This window comes from Equus quagga, chromosome 10 (assembly GCF_021613505.1).
Source record: "Equus quagga isolate Etosha38 chromosome 10, UCLA_HA_Equagga_1.0, whole genome shotgun sequence".
Classification (NCBI taxonomy): domain Eukaryota; kingdom Metazoa; phylum Chordata; class Mammalia; order Perissodactyla; family Equidae; genus Equus; species Equus quagga.
In genome coordinates this window covers 22455193-22460891 of record NC_060276.1, presented here as the reverse complement: position 1 = coordinate 22460891, position 5699 = coordinate 22455193, and the positions used below count along the sequence as shown (strand labels likewise).

Sequence of the window (5699 nt, the reverse complement as noted above, 5' to 3'; positions counted from 1 at the left end):
CCAGAAGGACCCAGAGCAGATAGAGGAAATATCTTCCTCACCTACAGTTGCTAGAACACCCACCCTGCTCAGCAGGGACAAGGATAAGTTAAGTACATAATGTAATACCTAGAACAACTATTAAAAAGCTACAGAAAAAGATACATTCAAAAGCATTATCAATAAATAAAAATGGAATTTTAAAAAATGTTTAAGTAGGGGCTGGCCCCGTGGCTGAGTGGTTAAGTTCGCGCGCTCTGCTGCAGGTGGCCCAGTGTTTCGTTAGTTTGAATCCTGGGTGCGGACATGGCACTGCTCATCAAACCACGCTGAGGCAGCATCCCACATACCACAACTAGAAGGACCCACAACGAAGAATATACAACTATGTACTGGGGGGCTTTGGGGGAAAAAAGGAAAAAATAAAATCTTTAAAAAAAAAAATGTTTAAGTAACCCACAGGAAGGCAGGCAAAAGCAAACAGAGAGATGAAAAGTAGAACCAAAAGAAAATTAAAAAATGGCAGACAAGCTGTAAGATATCAATGATTACATTAAAAATAAATAGTTTAAGTACACCAATTAAAAGGCAGAAAATGGCACATTGGATTAAGAAACATAATCCAACTATATTCTGTCTATAAGAAACTTGCTACAAATATCCCAGTATAGGCAGGGTGAAAGTAAGGATGGAAAAAGGTTTCTAATACAAACATTAATCAAAAGAAAGCAGGAGTGGGTATATTAATATTAGATAACAAAATTTCAGAGGAAAGAAAATTACCAGAGACAGAGAGGGACATTATATAACATTGTCAACTTAAAAAGACATAGCAATCCTAGATGTGCATGCATCAAACAACAAAAAGGCAAAATATGTTAAGCAAAAACTGATAGAATTGAAAGAAGTAGACAAATCCACAATGAGAATTGGAGACTTCAACGCTGCTTTCAGCAAGTGATAGAACATCTAGACAGAAAATCCACAAGGATGTAGAACTCAACAATGACATCAAACAAGCACATCTAATTGATATTCATAGAACACTTCATCTCCCCCAAAGCAGAAGATAGACCATATCTTGGGCCATAAAACCAACCTCAAAAATATAAAAATAATTGAAATCATACAGAATATGTTTTCTGACCACAATGGACTCAAACTAGAAATCAATAACAGGAGGATAACAAGGAAATCCAAGAACACTTGGAAAACAGACAACACACTTCTAGATAATCCATGGGTCAAAGAGGAAATATTAAAGGAAATAAAAAAACACATTGAATCGAATGAAAATCAAAATCCAACATATTAAAATTTGTGGTACACCAATAAAGCAGTGCTGAGAGGGAAATTTATAGCACCTAAACATCCATTAGAAAAAAGAAGCATTTCAAAGCAATAAGCTATTCTCTTCTCTTAAGAACCTAAAAAATAGAAGAGAAAAATAAATACAAAGCAAGCTGAAGGAGGAAACTAAAAAAGTAAGAGCTGAAATCAATAAAATTGAAAACACAAAAGCAATAGAGAAAATAAATGAAAGAGAGAACTGATTCTTTTAAAAGAATGCTAACATTTACAAATTTCAAACAAGACTGACAAAAAAGAAGAGATAAGATACAAATTACCAATATGAGGAATTAAATAAGATATCACTAAAGATACTACAGACATGGAAAAGAATATAAGGAAATAATATGAACAACTATTCAAAAAAATTTGACAACTTACATGAAATGGATTAATTCCTTGAAAAACAAACCATCACAGTTTACTCAATATGAACTATGCAATTTGAATAAATAGTCACCTAAATATTATGGAAATTGAATTCGTAAGTTAGAAATTCCCCAAAAAGAAATCCAGATGGTTTCACTGGAGAATTCTACCATGTGTTTAAAAAAGAATTAACACTAATTTTATACATTTTTCTTCCAAAAAATATAAGGAGCACTTGCCAACTCATTTTATGAAGCTACTGTTACACTGATACTAAAACTAGACAAAGATAATATAAAAAAAAGAAAGCTATAGACCAGCATCTCTTATTAATATAGATGCCAAAAAACCTCAGAAAAATAATAGCAAATTAAATCCAGTAGCATATTAAAAGGATAATGCGCCATGCCCAAGTGGTATTTATCCCAGAAATGTAAGAGTGGTTCAACATATGAATGTCAATGTATTTTGTATATGTATCCTATACTTCATAGAGATATATACTTTTAGCTTTATAGAAATTAAAATAATACCCTCCAAGAACTTTTGGTAAAAGAAAAACTTGATAACTTGAAATTCATAAAATTAAAATTTTTACCTCTGTGCAAAACCCACTTAAAAGAATGAAAGTGTAAGTTATAGACTGGGAGAAAATATTTGCAAACCACATATCAGACAAAATATTAATTTCTAAGATATATAAATAATTCTCAAAATGCAACAGTTAAAAAAAGAAAATGGGTGTAGGGGAGGAAGACAATTCCTCTACGAATCTAGGTCCTTCTGGCCAGACTACAAATTAAATTGACATGAGACAGAATAACAGGAGAAAATTAAATGAGGCTTTACAACATGTATACATGGGAGAGACCCCAAAAAACTGAGTTACTCACCAAAAACGGTGGAGGTTCTCATCTTAAATACCCTACTCAGCTAAAGGCAAAGGAGGATGTTGGGGTTAGGGGGTGTCAGTTATGGGAGATCACCAGAAAAGCACAGGAAACAAGACCAAGTTTATTATGCAGATTTAAGTCCTTTCCTCCCACATTGATAAGAATTTCTAGAGATAAGTTCATCCCTCCTTCCTGGTACAGAGAGAGAGACAACTTTACAGATGGAGATTTCCCTAACAAATGTAAATGTGTCTTAACAAATGGCAACTTCTACTTTTCAAAGTTTCTCTCATGTCTGCAGTTTTTAAAAGTAACCAGCCCAAAATAATCCTCATGCCAAAGAGACATCTCTTAGGGTTGCCAATTCCAATGCCCCATATGGTCAAAAGACATGAAAAGACAATTCACAAAAGAGGACGACATATGTGTGGCAAATAAGCACAAGAAAAATGTTCAGCATGTTAGCCACTAGGTAAATGCAAATGAAAATTTCCTGGGATATTACTACATACCTATCAGAATGGTTAAATATACACTATATAAAACATATACACTATAAAAATAGTGACACCACCCAGTGCTGGCAAGGATGTAGAGAAACTGGATTTGGATACATTGACAGTGAAATGTGAAATGGCACAACAACTATGGAAAACAGTTTGCCATTTTCTTAAAAAAAATCCCTAAACTTTGGATTAGCATAAAACCCAGCAATTGTACTCTTAGACGTTTATGTCAGAAAAATGAAAATTTATGTGCAAAGAAAAATTTATACATGAATATTTATAGAGGATTTATTTGTAATAGCTGTAAAATTGAGATAATTCAAATGTCCTTCAATGGATGAATGGTTAAATAAACCATGGTATATCCATACCTTGGAATACTATTCAGTAATAAAAAGGAATGGAATATCGACACAGGTAACAAACTAAATGAATTTCCAGAGGATTATGCTTAGTGAAAAAATCTGATACCAAAACCTTACATACTATATGATTCAATTTATATAACATTCTTGAAATTACAAAATGATAAAAATGGAGAACTTATTAATGACTCCTAGAGGTGAGGGACAGAGCAAAGTGTTAGGAGTGTAGGGGTGGCTATAAAAAGACAAAATGAGGGATCCCTGTGGTGATGGAAATGTTCTGTATCTTGATCATATTAATGTCAATATCTTGGTTGTTATATTATAGTATAGTTTTGGTAAATGTTACCAGGGGAAAATGTGTAAAGGGTACACACAGGATCTCTCTGTATTATTTCTTACAACTTCATGTGAATCTATAATCATCTTCAAATAAAAAGTTAATTAAAACATAAATGCATGTAGAGTGATTAGTACCATGAATAACAACCAGTAAGTGCTAGGTAAATGGCTTGGTATAGTAACCCACACAGTGCCTGCATGTAGAAAATTGTCAATATTTACTGCACAGAGAAGAGACTTGAATAGTTTTTTTTTTTCTGCAAAAAGCTTTCTTGTTTCCATTTAGTCCAAGGCCTGGGAGAGGGCTCCAAGGTGGTTAAAAGTTGCCTAGTGGCTGCAGGGAGAGGCTCAGGCAGAAGCCCTGACACTAGGGGGATGCCCAATGGTCCCTTAAGGGCCACTGGGCTCCAGAGGCTTTAGCTGTGCTTGAGGGTGAACTTTTCAAAAACCTTCTTGCCCAGCTGAGCCTGAGGGCCAGCCAGCCTGCAGAGATTAGTCAGGTGGTCGCTACCTGTTTGGTGAGTGTCACCTCTTCATCTAGGAAGCGGCTCTCCAGGAAGTCACAGAGAGGGGGGTCTGAGCAGGCGGAACTCAGGGCATGAAGATCCAAAACGGCCTGGTTCAGATTCTTCTCCAGGGTCCTGGCGGCTTCCTTGGCATCCAGGTTTTACCCCACTCTTCTTGGCACAACTAATGCTCATCCTGGAAGAGGGCATGGCTGCCGCCTGGTTTTTCATTTCCCAAAGATGCTCTTGGCGCCCTCACACTTCTCCTTGGCCAACTTTCAGAAGTAGCCCATACCCTCCGAAGCCACATCATCGCGGTCAAAATAGAAGCCCAGAGAGAGGTAGGTAGGTGTAGGAGGTCCGCAGATGTAGGTTGACCAGACAGTTGATAGTGGCCTCCACCTCACTGGAATAATTCTGATGAATCTGGGAGCTCATGGTTGGACAACAATGAGGAACTAAGCAAAAAACAGTGGTGTGGGCTGGTCACAGAGGCAGAGGATGGCTGAGAAGATGGTCTCTGAGGCTGCAATTGGAAAACAGGTTGGAGGGTGGTCAGAGGCTGCAATAAGGGGCCTTCCTGAGTCCATTCCATCCAAACACTATTAAAGCAAGAAGCGGATCCAGGGGACTGCCTGGCGCACTCTGAACAGTTTTTAATTTAAAGCCAGTCATTTCTTCAGGACAGAGGAAAATTAGAGGTTCTAAGTGTTGCCATATGGATACCGACAGACCAAAGATTTTTATAGATAGTGAGAAAGAAGGCCTGAAAAAAGAAAGGGGTGCTCTGGAGAAGGAGGGAGAAGAAAGAAGGGAAGGAAAGCTATTGGGAAGAATGATAGTGAAGACAAACATGCGAGAGAGGAAGAGAGAGAGGGAGAGAGAGAAGGGAGAATGAAGAAAAGAGGAGGATGGAAGAGATGGAGAGAGAAAAGTAGGAGTTGTCTATTAGTGGCCTTCCTACAAGCTGAATAAACATTAGCTTACTTGGTGGGAAATGAGTGACTCCATTGTAAGAACTGCCTTTGTACTCAAATACCAGTTTGGAGATTCATTAGAAATTTATTCCATTAAATTAATGACCTGCAATGACCAGGTCAAATTTCATTTGGAGGGGTACTATGTTGCTCAACTCAGTTATTAGAACTCTTGAGTAAAATCCTTTATCAGTCACTTAAAGGATGGAAGAATGCAAAGGGTGAATAAATTAGGAAGGGGGAGTAATTAAAAATTCACAGCATGTGTCTCTTCCTAAATTGAGAGCACCTGGCAACACTTGTGCCTGGTCACGTTAGTGTGTTTGGAGATGAGAGTGACGTGAGAGGAAGGTAGGAGAACAGCAAAGAACCTTGTGAAAATGAAAAATTCAATGTTTGTTCGAACCATATG

General features: G+C 37.0%; 1 pseudogene; it reads right to left on the bottom strand.

The window, feature by feature from the left end:
- Positions 1–4220: 4220 nt before the first annotated feature.
- On the bottom strand, positions 4221–4748 carry LOC124245932 (ferritin light chain-like; annotated as a pseudogene).
- Between the last annotated feature and the right edge of the window lie 951 nt (positions 4749–5699).